This window comes from Manacus candei, unplaced genomic scaffold (genome assembly GCF_025592945.1).
Source record: "Manacus candei isolate 608988 ecotype Guabito, Panama unplaced genomic scaffold, ASM2559294v1 h1tg000249l, whole genome shotgun sequence".
NCBI classification, from domain to species: Eukaryota; Metazoa; Chordata; class Aves; order Passeriformes; family Pipridae; genus Manacus; species Manacus candei.
In genome coordinates this window covers 20718-40251 of record NW_026138297.1, presented here as the reverse complement: position 1 = coordinate 40251, position 19534 = coordinate 20718, and the positions used below count along the sequence as shown (strand labels likewise).

At 56.3% G+C, this 19534-nt stretch overlaps 2 long non-coding RNA genes across 3 annotated transcripts; both read left to right on the top strand.

Moving 5' to 3' along the window:
- Window positions 1-15426: 15426 nt before the first annotated feature.
- LOC127464644 (uncharacterized) lies at window positions 15427-16762 on the top strand. The gene is made up of 3 exons (XR_007901497.1): window positions 15427-15623; window positions 15849-15965; window positions 16655-16762. It is a non-coding gene; the product is annotated as an uncharacterized LOC127464644 (long non-coding RNA).
- A 381-nt stretch (window positions 16763-17143) lies between these two features.
- On the top strand, window positions 17144-19526 carry LOC127464642 (uncharacterized). 2 transcript variants are annotated; one of them, XR_007901495.1, is made up of 4 exons: window positions 17144-17872; window positions 17962-18187; window positions 18362-19219; window positions 19331-19526. It is a non-coding gene; the product is annotated as an uncharacterized LOC127464642 (long non-coding RNA). The 2 variants fall into 2 exon arrangements; XR_007901494.1 differs by having other exon boundaries at window positions 17962-19219.
- Window positions 19527-19534: the final 8 nt, after the last annotated feature.

Sequence of the window (19534 nt, the reverse complement as noted above, 5' to 3'; positions counted from 1 at the left end):
TCTCACTCCTATCCCAGTGCCCCCAGTCCCTCCCCAATGACCCCCACTCCCATCCCAGTGCTCCCAGTCCCCCCCGCCCCCCGAAAATCTCAGTCCCACCCCAGTATCTCCACTCCCAGCCCAAATCCCCCCAGTGCCCCCAGTCCCTCTCCAGTGTCCCCAGTGCCATCCCCATCCCTCCCCACTGCCCGCAGTCCCTCCCACTGCATGCCAGTCCTTTTCCCCGATGCATCCCACTCCCTCCCTAGAACATCCAAGTCCCATCCCAGTTCCCTCCCCAGTGCCCCTGACCCATCCCCAGCCCTTCCGTGACCACAGTCCCTCCCCAGGGCATCCCGGGTCTTATCCCCTGTGCATCCCAGGCCCATCCCAGGCCCACTCCCCAGTCCCCTCCCCAGTCCTGCCACAGTCCCCTTGCAGTCCCTCCCCAGTCCAATGCCAGTCCCTGCAGTGGCTTTCCCATTGCTCCCAGTCCCTCCCCAGTGCATTCTGCTCCTTTCTCCCATGCATCCCATTCCCATCCCAGTACCATCCCAGTTCCCTTCCCAGCCCCCTCGCAGTCCCTCCCTGCTCCCTCCCCAGTTACCCCAGTCCTAGCCCAGTGTCACCTGTGCTCCCAGTCCCACCCCAGTGCCCCCACTCTCATCCCCCCAGTCTCTCCCCACTTCCTCCAGTGCAACCCACCACCTCCTTTCCCTCCCAAGTGTGCTCTTGCAGTGCAACCCAGTCCTTCCCCAGTTTGCCTAGTCCCATCCCAGTCCCTCCTAAGTGATTCTCAGTCCCTCCTAAGTGATTCCCAGTCCCTCCCTAGTCCCTCCACAGTACAACTGCATCCCATCCCAGTGGCAGCAGTACCATCCCAGTGCTCCCAGTCCCTCCTCAGAGATGCTCAGGCCCATCCAAGGCATACTCTCCAGTCCCCTCCCCAGTCCTGTCAAAGTCCCCTGGCAGTCCCTTCCCAATCCTATCCCAGTCCCTGCAGTTCCTTTCCCAGTGCTCCCAGTCCCATCCCTCTGCCCACCAAGCGCATCTCAGTCCCATCCCAGTGCCTGTAGTCCCACTGTCCACAATCCCTCCCCAATGACCCCTGTCCCATCCTAGTTCCCCCACTCCCTCCCCTGAGAATCCCAGTTGCAGTCCAGTGCCCCCAGTGCCAGCCCAGTCCTCCCCAGTCCATCTCCAGTGTCCTCGGTCCCATCCCAGTCCCTCCCTGCTACCCCCAGTCCCTCTCCAGTGCCCCTAGTCTCAGCCCAGTGCCCCTAGTCGCACCCAGTGCATCCAACTCCCTTGAAGTCTCTCCAGTCCCATCCCAGTCCCTTCCCACTGCCTCCAGTGCCATCCCAATTCCCTTCCCGGTGCTCCCACTCCCATCCCAGTGGTGCCCCAGTGTGTCCTAGTGCCTCCCCAGTGCCTCTCAGTCCTATCCCAGTGCCTCCAGTCCCTCCCCAGAGAATCCCAGTCCCAGCCCAGTTCCCCCAAGTGCCCCCAGGGCCTCTCCAGTGCCCTTGGGCCCAGCCCAGTCCCTCCCCAGTGCATCTCACTCCTATCCCAGTGCCCCCAGTCCCTCCCCAATGACCCCCACTCCCATCCCAGTGCTCCCAGTCCCCCCCCGCCCCCCTGAAAATCTCAGTCCCATACCAGTGTCCCCAATCCCAGCCAAAATCCCCCCAGTGCCCCCAGTCCCTCTCCAGTGTCCCCAGTGCCATCCCCATCCCTCCCCACTGCCCGCAGTCCCTCCCACTGCATGCCAGTCCTTTTCCCCGATGCATCCCACTCCCTCCCTAGAACATCCAAGTCCCATCCCAGTTCCCTCCCCAGTGCCCCTGACCCATCCCCAGCCCTTCCGTGACCTCAGTCCCTCCCCAGGGCATCCCGGGTCTTTTCCCCTGTGCATCCCAGTCCCATCCCAGGCCCACTCCCCAGTCCTGCCACAGTCCCCTTGCAGTCCCTCCCCAGTCCAATGCCAGTCCCTGCAGTGGCTTTCCCATTGCTCCCAGTCCCTCCCCAGTGCATTCCGCTCCTTTCTCCCATGCATCACATTCCCATCCCAGTACCATCCCAGTTCCCTTCCCAGCCCCCTTCACAGTCCCTCCCTGCTCCCTCCCCAGTTCCCCCAGTCCTACCCAGTGCCACCAGTGCTAGCCCAGTCCCACCCCAGTGCCCCCACTCTCATCCCCCCAGTCTCTCCCCAGTTCCCCCAGTGCAACCCACCACCTCCTTTCCCTCCCAAGTGTGCTCTCGCAGTGCAACCCAGTCCTTCCCCAGTTTGCCTAGTCCCATCCCAGTCCCTCCTAAGTCATTCCCAGTCCCTCCCCAGTCCCTTCCCAGTACAACTGAGGCCACTGGAGAGGCCCTGGGGGCACTTGGGGGAACTGGACTGGGACTGGGATTCTCTGGGGAGGGACTGGAGGCACTGGGATAGGACTGAGAGGCACTGGAGAGGCACTACGACACACTGGGCCACCACTGGGATAGGACTGGGATCACCGGGGAGGGAATTGGAATGGGACTGGGGGCAGTGGGAAGGGACTGGGATGGGACTGGGCGAACTGGGGAAGGACTGGGTTGCACTGCAGGAGGACACTTGGGAAGGAATGGGTGCGCTGGCGTGCACTGGGAGAAGTGGGAAGGGACTGGGTTGAGAATGGGGGCACTGGGGTGGGACTGGGAGCATCTCCAGTGCCCTCAGTCCCATCCCAGTCCCTCCCTACTACCCCCAGTCCCGCTCCAGTGCCCGTAGTCGCACCCAGTGCATCCAACTCCCTTGAAGTGTCTCCAGTCCCATCCCAGTCCCTCCCCGGTGCGTTGTGCTCCTTTTCCCTGTGCATCCCATTCCCATCCCAGTCACTTTGCAGTCCCTCCCAGCTCCCTCTCCAGTTCCCCCAGTCCTAGCCCAGTGCCACCAGTGCTCCCAGTCGCCCTACTCTCATCCCAGTCCCTTCCCACTTCTCTCAGTGCACGCCAGCACAACCATTCCTTCCCAAGTGTCCTACTGCAGTGCAACCAAGTCCTTCCCCAGTTTGCCCAGTCCCAAACCAGTTCCTTCCCACTGGCCCCAGTCCCATCCCAATTCCCTCCCCGGTGATCCCAGTCCCATCCCAGTGGCGCCCCAGTGTATCCTAGTGCCTCCCCAGTGCCTCTCAGTCCTATCCCAGTGCCTCCAGTCCCTCCCCAGAGAATCCCAGTCCCAGCCCAGTTCCCCCAAGTGCCCCCAGGGCCTCTCCAGTGCCCTTGGGCCCGGCCCAGTCCCTCCCCAGTGCGTCTCACTCCTATCCCAGTGCCCCCAGTCCCTCCCCAATGACCCCCACTCCCATCCCAGTGCTCCCAGTCCCCCCCGCCCCCCGAAAATCTCAGTCCCACCCCAGTATCTCCACTCCCAGCCCAAATCCCCCCAGTGCCCCCAGTCCCTCTCCAGTGTCCCCAGTGCCATCCCCATCCCTCCCCACTGCCCGCAGTCCCTCCCACTGCATGCCAGTCCTTTTCCCCGATGCATCCCACTCCCTCCCTAGAACATCCAAGTCCCATCCCAGTTCCCTCCCCAGTGCCCCTGACCCATCCCCAGCCCTTCCGTGACCACAGTCCCTCCCCAGGGCATCCCGGGTCTTATCCCCTGTGCATCCCAGGCCCATCCCAGGCCCACTCCCCAGTCCCCTCCCCAGTCCTGCCACAGTCCCCTTGCAGTCCCTCCCCAGTCCAATGCCAGTCCCTGCAGTGGCTTTCCCATTGCTCCCAGTCCCTCCCCAGTGCATTCTGCTCCTTTCTCCCATGCATCCCATTCCCATCCCAGTACCATCCCAGTTCCCTTCCCAGCCCCCTCGCAGTCCCTCCCTGCTCCCTCCCCAGTTACCCCAGTCCTAGCCCAGTGTCACCTGTGCTCCCAGTCCCACCCCAGTGCCCCCACTCTCATCCCCCCAGTCTCTCCCCACTTCCTCCAGTGCAACCCACCACCTCCTTTCCCTCCCAAGTGTGCTCTTGCAGTGCAACCCAGTCCTTCCCCAGTTTGCCTAGTCCCATCCCAGTCCCTCCTAAGTGATTCTCAGTCCCTCCTAAGTGATTCCCAGTCCCTCCCTAGTCCCTCCACAGTACAACTGCATCCCATCCCAGTGGCAGCAGTACCATCCCAGTGCTCCCAGTCCCTCCTCAGAGATGCTCAGGCCCATCCAAGGCATACTCTCCAGTCCCCTCCCCAGTCCTGTCAAAGTCCCCTGGCAGTCCCTTCCCAATCCTATCCCAGTCCCTGCAGTTCCTTTCCCAGTGCTCCCAGTCCCATCCCTCTGCCCACCAAGCGCATCTCAGTCCCATCCCAGTGCCTGTAGTCCCACTGTCCACAATCCCTCCCCAATGACCCCTGTCCCATCCTAGTTCCCCCACTCCCTCCCCTGAGAATCCCAGTTGCAGTCCAGTGCCCCCAGTGCCAGCCCAGTCCTCCCCAGTCCATCTCCAGTGTCCTCGGTCCCATCCCAGTCCCTCCCTGCTACCCCCAGTCCCTCTCCAGTGCCCCTAGTCTCAGCCCAGTGCCCCTAGTCGCACCCAGTGCATCCAACTCCCTTGAAGTCTCTCCAGTCCCATCCCAGTCCCTTCCCACTGCCTCCAGTGCCATCCCAATTCCCTTCCCGGTGCTCCCACTCCCATCCCAGTGGTGCCCCAGTGTGTCCTAGTGCCTCCCCAGTGCCTCTCAGTCCTATCCCAGTGCCTCCAGTCCCTCCCCAGAGAATCCCAGTCCCAGCCCAGTTCCCCCAAGTGCCCCCAGGGCCTCTCCAGTGCCCTTGGGCCCAGCCCAGTCCCTCCCCAGTGCATCTCACTCCTATCCCAGTGCCCCCAGTCCCTCCCCAATGACCCCCACTCCCATCCCAGTGCTCCCAGTCCCCCCCCGCCCCCCTGAAAATCTCAGTCCCATACCAGTGTCCCCAATCCCAGCCAAAATCCCCCCAGTGCCCCCAGTCCCTCTCCAGTGTCCCCAGTGCCATCCCCATCCCTCCCCACTGCCCGCAGTCCCTCCCACTGCATGCCAGTCCTTTTCCCCGATGCATCCCACTCCCTCCCTAGAACATCCAAGTCCCATCCCAGTTCCCTCCCCAGTGCCCCTGACCCATCCCCAGCCCTTCCGTGACCTCAGTCCCTCCCCAGGGCATCCCGGGTCTTTTCCCCTGTGCATCCCAGTCCCATCCCAGGCCCACTCCCCAGTCCTGCCACAGTCCCCTTGCAGTCCCTCCCCAGTCCAATGCCAGTCCCTGCAGTGGCTTTCCCATTGCTCCCAGTCCCTCCCCAGTGCATTCCGCTCCTTTCTCCCATGCATCACATTCCCATCCCAGTACCATCCCAGTTCCCTTCCCAGCCCCCTTCACAGTCCCTCCCTGCTCCCTCCCCAGTTCCCCCAGTCCTACCCAGTGCCACCAGTGCTAGCCCAGTCCCACCCCAGTGCCCCCACTCTCATCCCCCCAGTCTCTCCCCAGTTCCCCCAGTGCAACCCACCACCTCCTTTCCCTCCCAAGTGTGCTCTCGCAGTGCAACCCAGTCCTTCCCCAGTTTGCCTAGTCCCATCCCAGTCCCTCCTAAGTCATTCCCAGTCCCTCCCCAGTCCCTTCCCAGTACAACTGAGGCCACTGGAGAGGCCCTGGGGGCACTTGGGGGAACTGGACTGGGACTGAGTTCTCCCTTGCTCAGTGGAAATGAGTTCTTTGAAGTGGTTAAGGTCTCAGAGACCATGTGGGTGACCTGACTAACCCTTTGTTTTTTGTTGTTTTTTTTCAGATAAGTGGACACAGTGTACCCCAGACCGAGACAAGTTGAAGCAGCCTAGGAAGAAGGTTGTCTTGGGTGTTGGATGAAGGATGGCAGTTTTAGCCATAGGAGTCCTTTACCTTGTGCCTTTTTGTTTTTTATTTTCCAGATGGGGCCCAAGCGGTCTCGAGGGGTAGCAGCTCAGCAAGGAGACGAGCGAGGTGAGAATTTTACTCCCCAACCGAATTTGGAGTTAGTTTTAGGATGTTGTCTAGTTGGTCAATCTATGCATATATGTTGTAACTGCTTAATTTTTTTTTCCATACATAACCCTTTGCCCATCTGCTGAAGGTGCCGAAGGTCCATCCGATCAGAGGTCAAGCTAAAGGAGCCCGAGATAGCCAGTATGAGGCAGTACGTCAGCACAAGCCTCCATGTCTGGGTTGTCTTGCAGCGGCTGTCTGTCCACTTCACGGTGTATAGCAATGCTTCAGTCTGCAGTCTGATGGGGTTTAGAGGTTTTTGGCTTTCCTTGTGAGCCATCCCTAAATGTTTGAGAGCTCAGTGTTTGAGCATTTACCCATTTCATTTGCAGGGGCGATCTTGGGAGCAGCTGAAGAGAGAGGAGCCTTCTAGGTGAGTTGGGGAGGCAGCAGGAGGAGCGGGGATTCACTGCAGCTTTAGAGATGCCTTCGAATTTTGTGTCTCACTCACTCAGGTATCCCGGAAGGTGACAGCCACAGTGTCGGACTCCGGTCAGGGTCTCGGTGATGGTGAGTAGGGGGATCACTGGGGTTCGAGCTCCGTGCCACACAACTCACATATCGCTTATGGTTTTCTTTCTTGTAGTTGACTCCGAGTAACCTCGTGACTGCAGGAACCATCTCACGATGGGGCGACTGACTCAGATTGGTCGTCTTGAGCTGTCCTTGTCTGCAAGCTCCGAGTTTTAAAAGGATGAGCAGCGAGGCACAGAACTTTAGTGATGGCAACAGCCATCCGGGTAACGTTTGGAAGCGTCCAGGCATTGGAGGTGAGTCGGGGATGCAGAAGGAGGATCGGGGATGCACTGCAGCTTTAGAAATAACCTCTATTGTTTTCTTGCTTTTATTTCTTTTGCTCTCTTCTCCTGATTTTAATTCTCTTAGGCTCTTCTTCTGATTTTAATTCTCTTAGGCTCTTGTCCTGATTTTAATTCTCTTGGGCTCTTGTCCTGATTTTAATTCTTTTAAGGCTCCTGTCCCGATTTTAATTTTTTTAAGGCTCTTGTCCCAATTTTAATTCTCTTGGGCTCTTGTCCCGATTTTAATTTTTTTAGGGCTCCTGTCCCGATTTTAATTTTTTTAGGGCTCTTGTCCCGACTTTAATTTTTTGAGGCTCTTGTCCTGACTTTAATTCTCTTAGGCTCTTCTCCTGATTTTTTTTTTTTAGGCTCTCTCCCGATTTTCATTTTTTAAGGCTCTTCTCTTGATTTTTATTTTTTTAGGTTCTTCTCCTGATTTTTATTTTATGGGATCTTCTCCAGATTTTAATTTGTTTAGGCTCCTCTCCTGGTTTTATTTCTCTTAGGCTCTTCTCCTGATTTTTATTTTTTAAGGCTCTTCTCCTGATTTTTATTGTTTTAGGCTCTTGTCCGGATTTTTATTTTTTTAGGCTCTTCTCCAGATTTTAGTTTTTTTAGGCTTTTCTCCGGATTTTAATTTGTTTAGGTTCTTCTCCTGATTTTAATTCTCTTAGGCTCTTCTCCTGTTTTTTTTTTTTTTTTAGGCTCTCTCCCGATTTTCATTTTTTAAGGCTCTTCTCTTGATTTTCATTTTTTTAGGCTCTTCTCCTGATTATAATTTGTTTAGGCTCCTCTCCTGGTTTTATTTCTCTTAGGCTCTTCTTCTGACTTTAATTCTCTTAGGCTCTTCTCCTGATTTTTATTTTTTAAAGGCTCTTCTCCCGATTTTAATTTTTTAAAGGCTCTTCTCCTGATTTTCATTTTTTTAAGGCTCTTGTCCTGATTTTAATTCTCTTAGGTTCTTCTCCTGATTTTAATTCTCGTGGGCTCTCCTCCTGATTTTTATTTTTTAGGCTCTTCTCCTGATATTCATTTTTTTTTTTTTAGGCTCTTCCCCTGATTTTAATTCTCTTAGGAGAAGAGCCTAGAGAATTAAAACCAGGAGAAGAGCCTAATTACACCAGTAAATTTTCAAACCGCTCAGCAATTACAAGCCAATTATCCGATTTCCCAAAAGAACTACATCAACAAATACGGTTATAAAACAAAAAAAAGGCAATAAGTAAAAAATCGCATAGCAACACTGCCATCTGGTGACACAGAAAAAGAATTGCACATATATCTGATATGAAATACTGCCACCTGCTGACGGAAAGCAAAATCTGCATTGAAAAAATAATAAACAACGCATGCGCAGTCGTTGGCAAGACGCCGGCGATCACGTGGTAAGTAAGGGCAGGCAGGAGAGGGACCGGCGACGCATGCGCAGTGGCTCTCGTGCCGGTGCAGCGCTCCCTGCTCGAATTAAGGGCCGGTTCCGGCGGCACGGTGGGACTCGCGGTCTCCCGTCTCTCCCGGGGTGTGTGTGGGGGGAATAACGTGAAGATTTCTTGGAGTGAAAGCGCAGAAATTAGCGAGGAGGGACGCTAATTTGGGTAAAGTCGGTCACCAGAAGTAGAGAGCGACCGGAAGTCCTCCAAGGCCCCGGCCCGGAAGTCCGCCAAGCCCACAGTAAAGACGGCGCCGCCAGGACCGGAACGACCACACTAAAGATGGCGGCGAGAGGCCCCCTCGCCTCAGAGAGGCGTTTATCCTGTTGCCTGACCTCCGCCGCGACCCGGACCCCCGCCCCGCGCCCGCAGCGCCGTCTCGCCGCGCCGCTTCCCGCTGCGGGGACAGGGCGGGGCGCTCGGCGGCGCCGGGCGCGGGCGGCAGGTTCGTGGGCGGCGGCAGGCACTGGCGCGGGCAGCCCCCGTCTCAGGACCCCACGCGCCCACGCCGCGCCGCGCCGCGCCGCGCCGCCCGCTCGTCCTGCTCCGCTCCGCTCCGCTCCGCTCCCGCTCCCGCTCCCGCTCCCCTCCCGCTCCCGCCCCCGCCCCCGCTCCCGCTCCCGCCGTGCCCTGGAGATGTTATCGGGGCTGCGCCGCCGCCTTCCCCCCCCCGGAAGCGGCCCACGGCGGCAGATCCGACGGAGATCGGCCCCGGGGTAAGCTGGGCGTGTCGGAGGGGGGGGCGCGGCCGCTCTTCTGCTTCTCCCGCGGCCATCGGGGACTGCAGGCCGGGGAAGCGACAGGCAAGTTGCTCGCCTCTGCGGAGAAACTTGCACCTGCGTGCCGCCGCAGGGGAGGGTTCGGATGTGTCCTGGCATTGCACACGCACCACACCCCCCCGCGGGGAGGGTCTCCGCTGCCTCGGGGACCCTGTCTGTGCTGCCGGGAGAGAGAAATCCTTTGGGAAGCTGGGCTGGAAACAGCAACTCTGTGAATTGCTCAGCTTTTTCTAGGCAAGGGCAGGTTTTAGGGAAGAAAGGCCCGTACGCGCGAAAGGCGCCGCGGGTCTCGCCAAGGGGGGGGGGGCGCGCGGCTGCAGCGCCGCGCGCGGCTGCAGTGCCGCTCCCGGCCGTGTCCGCCAGGCGGCGACTGTGAGGCAGGGCCCGGCGCTCGGCGGCGCTCTTGCAAGCGACGCCCCTGGCAAAGCGGCGCTGCTTGGGCACTGCCGGCCTTCCCCCGGAGTGCCCGGGCTGGCCCAGCACCTGGCCGAACCTCTTAGGGAAGAGGCAAGGAACAACTGCGCTTGTTCTACCGTTTCTTTAGCCAGGGACTGGAACACAGACAAAATCAAGGGGCTCTTGGACCTGTGCAGGCTCCGAGCATTTTGCAGCCTTCCTTAGCAGGGCATTCTCACCCTCTGAAAAGCTGAAAGGCTTTAACATCTGGAGACGCGCCTGCAGCTGTGCAGATTAATGTAGTTTCTTTTAGGAAACGAAGGGGAGGTTTTCCTGTTGTGAGCCTAAATACCGAGTCTACTCTGCTTTTTCAATCAGGTGACGAAGCTTAGGGAAGAAAAGACCAAAGGCCTCGAGGTGAGTACATTCTACCGAGTTCTGCTTTTCTGGCATCGGTTTGGGAAAATCCCGTGAAATTCTAAAAAGCTTCTCTCTGTGTTTTCTAGTTGTTTTTTTCAGCCTTGGTGTAAGTTTCATGTAGAAAAGGGCATAGAATTATTAGAACAGACAAACTAGACTTTCTCGGGAGAGATGGAAGAAAAGTCTGCTGATTCCAGTTCTGCTTTTCTTGTCTGCCCTTCGACTGTCATTTTCTCTCCCCTGCTGTTCAAATAGGCAGCAGTTAATTGCTCTGCTGAAGAGTTTGCTGTCCTAAGTGTCTGTCAAATTGGTGCCTTCAACTCAAGATAGCACCTGCTCCTTAGTTACAAAAAGTTCCTCACAGGAAATTTTCAGGCGTGCCCATAAATCTCCTCGCTGTTTGTTTGGGAGAACAGGCTTTTCTCGTCTGTAACAGAACAGTCGTGGCATTTGCTATGGAATGCTGGTGGCAATCTAGTCAGAAGAGGACCCCGTGCTTCACTAATTTTCCCTTTTTGTTGTTGGGGGTGACTTCTTCCCAGGCATGTTATTCTTGACCCCCCAGGGCAAGCGGAGGTGTCAGCGTCAGGAGCCATCCCAACTGAGGCCCTGGGAGGTCAGTGCTTTTTGTGTGACTGGACGGTGAAGCTGTCTGTGGGAATGCCCTGGCTATGGCTCAGTGTAGTCCTAATTAAGGTGTCTTTTACTCCGTGTTCCCAGGCTCCCTCTTTCCCTTCGGTCGCCGTGGGTGTGCCGGACGCCTCTGGCAGGACTAACCCTGTGGCTTTTCTGTCCAACGTGCTGTGCTGTGTGTGCCTGCAGGTAAGAAAAGCTGGGAGTGCAGTCCCTCTGCTTTGATTGCTGTGTCTCTTTGGGAGTGATTTTGGAGGGGAATCCCAGAGCGATTTGGTTTGAAGGGGACCTTCAAAGGCCAGCCTGTCTTCCGTGGGCAGGGACACCTTCCCCTCTCATCCCCGGTTGGATGCTCCAAGTCCCATCCAGCCTGGCCTGGAACACTTGCAGGGATCCAGGGGCGGCCTCGGGTTCCCTGTGCAGTGTGCTCTGATATCTCTCCACTGGCATCCTGAAAAATTTTGTCAGCACGTTTTGTGTGACGATGGTATGCGGGACCTGGGTGAAAATTGGGGTTCTCTGAGGTGCAGAGGGAAAGAATTCTCCTTTGAAGTCCAATGTAATTCAGTTTTGCACGAGTCTTGTCTGCCTTATGTTTGAATTGCTTTCTATTCTAGGCAGTTCTTTTAAATTAAACTTTTGTGTCTTCCCCCCCCCCAGTATCTTGTACAAGACAAAGCTACCTTTCCTTGTGGGAACGGACTGGCCGGGCTTTGGCAATCTGGCCCCTCGAAAGACTAAAGTGACCTCTTCCAACAGGGGAAGACTTTCTGGCAAGCGGTGCCAGGAAGAACTGGAGTTTCTGGAGAATAAAAGCTGGAAGCGTGCCCCTGAAAATCCCCAGCCCTGCGTGGTCAGTGGTCTGACTTGCACGGACCGGTGGCCTTGGCCAGGAGCGGTCCTGCGGGAAGCGCCTTTGCCCAGGCTGTAATTTTAATTTCCCTTGGATGCTTGGCAAAGCCCCTCTGGGTGAGCCCCAGTGCCTGGCAGGAGCAGAGCGGGCTTCCAGGGAGGTATTCACCTGCTCAGCGTCAGGAACCATCCTACCTGAGGCCTCGGTGAGTGCTTTTTGGACAACTGGACGGTGAAGCTGTCTGTGGGAATGCCCTGGCTATGGCTCAGTGTAGTCCTAATTAAGGTGTCTTTTACTCCGTGTTCCCAGGCTCCCTCTTTCCCTTCGGTCGCCGTGGGTGTGCCGGACGCCTCTGGCAGGACTAACCCTGTGGCTTTTCTGTCCAACGTGCTGTGCTGTGTGTGCCTGCAGGTAAGAAAAGCTGGGAGTGCAGTCCCTCTGCTTTGATTGCTGTGTCTCTTTGGGAGTGATTTTGGAGGGGAATCCCAGAGCGATTTGGTTTGAAGGGGACCTTCAAAGGCCAGCCTGTCTTCCGTGGGCAGGGACACCTTCCCCTCTCATCCCCGGTTGGATGCTCCAAGTCCCATCCAGCCTGGCCTGGAACACTTGCAGGGATCCAGGGGCGGCCTCGGGTTCCCTGTGCAGTGTGCTCTGATATCTCTCCACTGGCATCCTGAAAAATTTTGTCAGCACGTTTTGTGTGACGATGGTATGCGGGACCTGGGTGAAAATTGGGGTTCTCTGAGGTGCAGAGGGAAAGAATTCTCCTTTGAAGTCCAATGTAATTCAGTTTTGCACGAGTCTTGTCTGCCTTATGTTTGAATTGCTTTCTATTCTAGGCAGTTCTTTTAAATTAAACTTTTGTGTCTTCCCCCCCCCCCAGTATCTTGTACAAGACAAAGCTACCTTTCCTTGTGGGAACGGACTGGCCGGGCTTTGGCAATCTGGCCCCTCGAAAGACTAAAGTGACCTCTTCCAACAGGGGAAGACTTTCTGGCAAGCGGTGCCAGGAAGAACTGGAGTTTCTGGAGAATAAAAGCTGGAAGCGTGCCCCTGAAAATCCCCAGCCCTGCGTGGTCAGTGGTCTGACTTGCACGGACCGGTGGCCTTGGCCAGGAGCGGTCCTGCGGGAAGCGCCTTTGCCCAGGCTGTAATTTTAATTTCCCTTGGATGCTTGGCAAAGCCCCTCTGGGTGAGCCCCAGTGCCTGGCAGGAGCAGAGCGGGCTTCCAGGGAGGTATTCACCTGCTCAGCGTCAGGAACCATCCTACCTGAGGCCTCGGTGAGTGCTTTTTGGACAACTGGACGGTGAAGCTGTCTGTGGGAATGCCCTGGCTATGGCTCAGTGTAGTCCTAATTAAGGTGTCTTTTACTCCGTGTTCCCAGGCTCCCTCTTTCCCTTCGGTCGCCGTGGGTGTGCCGGACGCCTCTGGCAGGACTAACCCTGTGGCTTTTCTGTCCAACGTGCTGTGCTGTGTGTGCCTGCAGGTAAGAAAAGCTGGGAGTGCAGTCCCTCTGCTTTGATTGCTGTGTCTCTTTGGGAGTGATTTTGGAGGGGAATCCCAGAGCGATTTGGTTTGAAGGGGACCTTCAAAGGCCAGCCTGTCTTCCGTGGGCAGGGACACCTTCCACTGTCCCCGGTTGCTCCGAGTCCCGTCCAGCCTGGCCTGGTACACTTGCAGGGATGGGTTCCCTGTGCAGTGTGCTCTAATATCTCTCCACTGGCATCGTGAAAAATGTTGTCAGCGTGTTTTGTTGGACGACGGTAAGCAGGACCTGGGTGAAAAGGACATTCTCTTAGGTGCTGGGAGAAGGAGGACTCGTGCGGGCACCTCCAGAGACAGCGGGAACGGGAGCGTGCTGCGGAGAAGGAAAATTTTAGGGGTTGGGTGCCGAGAAATTTGTCCTTCCCTCGCCCTGTGCTCTGCACTTAGCGATGGGTCGAGTGCAGAAGTTTCCTGGGGACCCTGGGAAATGATGCCGGGTCTGCTAAGAAAAGTGGGGCCAAAGGAGCAGGACCTGGGTCTGCCAGCGTGGGAGAAACAAGGGACGGGTCATCCTCTGCCTCCAGGAGGGAGGGCAGCAGGAAAGGCCACGGACTAAAGCACTGAAGTGCCGTTCCCCAGGGAGCCCCTGCCCAGACCTGAACTTGCTTCTGCACTTGCTGTCCCTTTCCCAGCGGAGCCGAAGCGTCGGGTGCGGCTGCCGGGGGGATGGAGCTGCCAAGGACAAACTGGGAGGGTGTTTGCGAGGGAAGGGGGTAGAAGGAGCTCTTGATGTGCTTTTTTTACTTCTTCATCCCACAGAATTGCCACGAGAGGAAATACTTCAGAGGGGCTTCCCTCCAGATAAGCCCTGAAGATGCCAGGAGGTTTCAGCCGGGAGGAAAGGAGCTGTGGAAGAAAAGCAGCCTAAAAATAGCCAGTGGGGATCATCAGGTTTTCCAGCCAAGAAGAACAAGGAGAGAGATGAGGGAATCGGGTTCCAATTCCTACTGATTTGGTGGGTGCAGGAATGATTTCTGTGTGTTTTCCAGTCCCTTTGGATTCCTGGGATGATTTTAAAATGATGGCTTTAGCAATCAACTAAATCGCAGATGTTGTTTTTGAGAGGAAATGATGCCAAATAAATGCAGAGAGAGAGCATGGAATCATCCTGGGATCCTGGAGTGGTTTGGGTTGGAAAGGATCTCAGGGATCATCTGCTTCCACCCCCTGCCACAGGCAGGGACACCTTCTAATAGACATCCAGCCTGGCCTTGGCCACTTCCAGGGATGGGGCAGCCACAACTTCTCTGTGCCAGGACACCTCCCCACCCTCCCAGGGAAGAATGTGTCCCTTATGTGCAATCTTTCCCTTTCTTCTCTGCAGGAAGTGGGCTGGGACAAGGGAATTGGCTCCCACGAGGCCGAGGATCAGAGCGGGCTCTGCACAGGGGACGACTTCCACTTCCAAACGGGGAAGGGCACCTTCGTGCCCACCCCTGGCAAACTGGGACAGAGTAACATCTACCTGCAGCTGGCTGGAGTTCCCGTTGGCTCTGGGCTTTCTGTCCACGGGCCCGGGAATCATGGCCAGAGTCCTTCAAACCTGGGGAACAGTGGCCTTCACACCATCCCTGCAGCCCGTCCAGGCCAGGATGCTGCCCATCGGCCCCTGATCGCAGGTGGATGTAGAAGTGATGGTGTTTAGGGAATGCTGATTGTATTTCCCTGACTTTAGCCATGTGGTCATTAAAAAGAGAAAAATAACAAGTCTATGGAAATCCCCTGCACTTGGGAGCTTGCAGCGCTCTGGGTTAAATCTTGGCTCTCTAACGTTAAAACTGTGGGCGAGGGGCGGTGGCCGAGCAGGGCCAGCGGCGGGGCCGGACGGGGCCGGCCCGGGGGTCCGTTCCCCGCGGGGTCGCAGCCGCGGGACCCGCCCCCGCCCCGCGCGGCCCCTCCCGGCGCGCCCCGCCCGTCCTTGGGGGCTGCGGCCGCTCCCGGCGCTGCCGAGGCTGCCGGGGAGGGACCGGCCTGTGCTGGGGGCACGGGGGTTCGTTCCTTGTGTTCGAGGGCGGCAGCGGGAGCGGCGCTGCGGGGCGGGACGTGCGGGAAGTGCCGGGTGAGGGCGGGGAAGCCGCGGCGGGGCCCGGGGGCTGCAGCTCTCTGGCTTCCCGACTGGCTTTGCAGACATTTGCCACCTTCAGAGGAGGCACAAATCCCCGCGGAGCTGAGCAAGGGGTGCGGGGAGTGCAGCGAGCTGGGACGGGGCTGTGACCAGGGCAGCGTGTGCGCAGTCCCCCAAAACCAGCCCGGAACAACCCCAGAGCCCAGAGCGAAGCGCCGCGGGATCGCGCCGGCCCCGCCCCTAGACTCGCCCAGGCCCGCCCCCCGGCTCGCGCCGGCCCCGCCGCCCGGCCCCGCCCTGCCCGCCCCCAAGAACCCCGCGTCCCCGCTGCCCGCCTCGGTCCCCTTGTCCCGGGAGAGCTCCCAGACGGGCCGTGACCGCGGAGCTCCCACCCGCCCTTCCCCGGCCCCAGCAGCGCCTGCCGGGGCTGCGGCGGGAGGCGCGCTGAGGGAACGGGGAGCGGGGCCGCGCGGAGGGGCGGGGTCGGGCTGAGCGGGCGGGGGGGGGGCCGCAGGGCCAGGCGGGCTGGGATTGGGCGGAGGCGCTCGAGTGCTGATTGGGCAGCGCTGCTGGCCCGCGGTATAGAAGGGTCGGCGGGGCAGGTGTGGCCGGTTGTGTGTGAGGGCTGAGGGTGGGGCCCAGCTGCTGCCCGGGCTGCGGAGGTGAGAGCGCCTTGTCCGCTGGGTTTATGGACCGGGGGAGCTGGGGGGCGTTTAGGTGCGCGTTGTGCTGGACAGCGGGGGCCGGGTAAGCCCGTTACCTGCCGGGTAACCCCGGGGAGAGCCGTGGCATGGCTGTGGGGCCTGTGCTCTCTGGGTGTCTCAGGTTTTGCTTTGAAATTCCAAACCCTTTCCCCGTGCAGGGTTATGAGGCAAAGACTGCTTTAACTTGGTTTTTTTGTGCTGCGTTAATGCTTTTTGCTCGTTCTGTGTCCATTTGCAGCCTCACTCGTGGTTTCCCCTGGTGTGGAGGCGAGTTGTGCTTCCTGCTGGGAGAGAGAACGGCCTTGGGAAGCTGCTCCATGAGCCACAGCTGTGCCGAGCCCGGGAGTCTGTCCAGGTAAGAGCAGGGCTTATACTCCCAGTGAGGAGCTGGGGTTTGCTGTTGGAAGATAGAATGTGCCCATGCCTTTAAATGCAAGGACAGGCAGAAGCTGGGAGGGGACATGAGCAGGTTTGGTGGAGGTTTTGGCCTCCAAACCTCCAGGTTTGGAGGCCGCCATCTTAAGTGTGGCCTCGGCTAAGTTCCGGTCCTGGTGGCGCCATCTTGAGTGTGGCGTAAGGGTGGACTTCTGGGCCACGGCCGCCATCTTTGGTGTGGTCTCGGCACAGTTTTAAAAGACCTTGACTGTGGGGGAAGTGTCCAGGAAAAATGATTCCTTTTTTGCAGGGAGGCAGTTTGCAAGGACAGGTGGGTTGCTGTGCTCTCTAACAAAAATACTCCCCTTGGGATGTCCAGGGTGAGGAAATGTTGGCCATGTGTGGGCTGGAGCAAAGGTGTGTGGGTGCCTGAGTGTGACAGCCGTGGGTGTGCAGGAAGGGGGTTCTGGTGCCATTGGAGCTGCCAGGGAGCCAAAAAGGGCACAGTTGTCTGAAAAAAGCAAAATGTTTTAGCCTCTGTTGACACCTGTACCAAAGGAGATGCAAATTTTCCCTTTCTCATCTGCAGACTTCACAAAGCTCCCCAGGAAAGGAAGCTTTATGTTCCTCCCCAGCTTTATGCTAAAGGTTTCCTTCCTTCTGTCTCAGCACCCTTTCTGCTGTTGGGAGAGCACAAGGTGGATGGAGAGGATCCCCAGGCATCTGCAGGCACAAGGGACTCATATAACTGCGATTTTCCTATGCCCCTTGTGAAAGGGACTTTCAGGATACTCTTGGGAATGTGCCAGCTCTCCTGCTGAAGCTTTTCTATGGAGTATTTGAACACAAAGAGTAAAACTAAAATCAGGTCTGTTCTGGAGTATGTTACACTTGTGCAAAGCTCCTTTCCTCTGTTTATTTTCTGTTCTGGAAAGAACAATCTGGGGTTCCTGGGCACTTCCTATTGAGTGATTCCATGAAAATAATTTTGTACTGAAAGGGGAAAGGAGCTGTCTGTGGAAGGTCAGATGTACATGATAAAAGCTTTATGCTTTTCAAACAGTAAAGTCTTAAAATATATAGCAGAGCTATATAGGGTAATGAAGAGGATTACACTCAAATGCAAGGTTTTTAAATTTAATAATTTTGTGTGCTGTGTCGGTAAGGTACTTTTCTAATTTGTTATCTTGTTTTCTTTTCCTTAGGAGCCTTGCGTCTTTTGAGATCTCCTGATCATTTCAACTGCAGCTTGGTATTTTTTCACAAGTGTTATCCCATCCCGAGGTGAAGCTGCTCTGTGTTGAGGATGGCTACAGACACCTAGGTTTGCAAGTAGTCAGTGGGGGGTTACAGCCCAGAGATGGAGCAAGGGCTTGGGTGTCAGCTTAGGAATTGCCAGGGGTGTTTTGAAGGGAGTATGGGTGGAAAGCAGTGTCCAGGAGCCCCCTAAATGCCTGTGAAGGCATCCACTGACTTTTCAGATGTACCACTTAAGTTTTCCTCTCGTTCACCCAGATATTCTGTGTGATTACAGCTGCAGTCTTTGGCTGCAGGCAGTGACCCTGGGTGGTTTGCCTAAAGAGAAGGGAGACTCTTTGAGCTCTCCCCATATATCTGGGTGACTTTAGTTAGGGTTTCTTTACCATGTCAGAGGGACAGGGTGTAAAGCAGAGTTGAACAGAACAGAGGCCAGAGGAGCAGAGCAAGAAGGTGGGTGGTCACCTGACATCAGCACAAAGACGTGGCTTTTGGCTCCACGTTTACTCGCTGTGTTAAGGATTTTGTTGTTTAGGTTTGTTTTTTCTTTGTTTTCAGATCCAGAGGCCTGGCCCCGGGAGGCTCTAGGCACCGGAGGGGAGGTGATCCAGGTGAGTCCCGGTGAGCAAGGTGAGCATTGACTCCAGGACAGAAGTAAATGGTCTTTTACAGATGTTGTGGTGAATCTGTGCACATGCTTTGTTTGTTGTGTTTTCCAGGGGTTCTGCCACCTTCCAACAGACAGTCCAGTGCTTCAGGGCCCCTGCTGGTAAGAGGTCACTGTGGAGGAGAGGTAGGTAGGAGCTACCCCAGGAAAGCCATCCTTTCAGGCAGTATCTCAGTGTGTACATTTGCCTTTGGCTTTTTTACTTTGCAGAGAATGTGTGCAGCCTCAGAGGGCTGGAGCCACCTGCCAGTTAGGTTTGATGGTCTTCAGCTGTCCTTGTGAGTAATCTCCTAATACTACGAGGGTCATCAATTAAGGCTGGACCTTTTCCAGTTGCAGGTGCCATCCAGCCTGTGTTTGGCAAAGGAGGAGCATTGAGGTTGAGTCAGGGAGGTAGTGAGGAGGTGCTGGGGTCTCCCTTACTTTCAACACTTTTTTTCTCACTCCCCTAGGTACGGCACACGGTGATGGCAGCAGCCTCCGACTGGGGTCGGAGCCAGTGGCCCGAGAAACTCTCAGGGGATGGTGAGTAGCCAATTGCGGGGTTATCTCCCACGTGCTGCTGAACTCTTGTCTCAATTCCAGTTTTCTTTCTCGTAGCCGACCGAGTCAGGGATCACAGGACCCTCTGAGCCAGCCAGGTGTCCTTCCTTTACATGGAAGATGGATTCACATCCCCAACTGTGGGAAAGATAAGTGGAGGACTAGCACCTGGAGAGGGGATGAGAGCTGGGTCCAGTTTTATGGTTAGGAGGGAGGGATTTTCAAATGAGCACAGGGGAAAGGGTCTGCCCTAAGAGGCCCTTGGCACACATAGGAGGAGCAGTTTACTTTTCATCACTGGAGTAGAATGTGCAGGGCAGAGCCGTTCAGGTCTGTGTCGTGTCCTTTGTCCAGTCTGTGTTTTGTGTCTTAAAATTCACAATCACGGTGTCCTTTCTCAGAGTTCTCTCTCCTTGTTGCACCAGAGCACTTGTCGGGAAATGTGTCCTTGGAGTTTGTGTTGGACCTGGAACTGCTCTGCCCTGCAGTGCAGACTTGGGGGTAGGTGGAGTAGAAAGGAGACTTTCCAGTTAACCTGTGGATAGGCTTAGCCACTGAGGGCAGGGCCTTAAAGTTAGGTCAGTGTTTGTTTGTGCAGGCTGTCTTTGGACCCCAGATGGCTTGTCTAAGGAGAAATTAGAATTGCACAGCAGTTAAGGTCCCTCCATCTATATGGCTGACTTTGGTAACTCATTTCTATGCAGCGTCAGAGGGACTGGATGTAAAGCAGAGATAAACAGAAGAGGCTGGAGGAGCAGAGTCAGAAGGTGGGTTCTCATGTGAGGTCAGAGCCAAGACATGACTTTTGGCCCTAGGTTTACTTGATCATTTGGATGGTTTGGTGGTTTAGTTTTGTTTTTTTGTTTTTTTTTTTCAAGATGCAGAGCCACCGGCCCAGCAGACGATAGGCACTAGAGGGAAGGTGAGCCTGGTGAGGAAGGTGAGCAGGGACTGCAGGACAAAATTAGATGCTTTTTTGCAGGCGGTGTACTTGTGGTGAATCTGTGTACATACTTGTTTTTTTTGTTTTCCAGGCAGTGCACTGACTTCTGACGTACAGTCCAATGTGATGGGGACCCTGC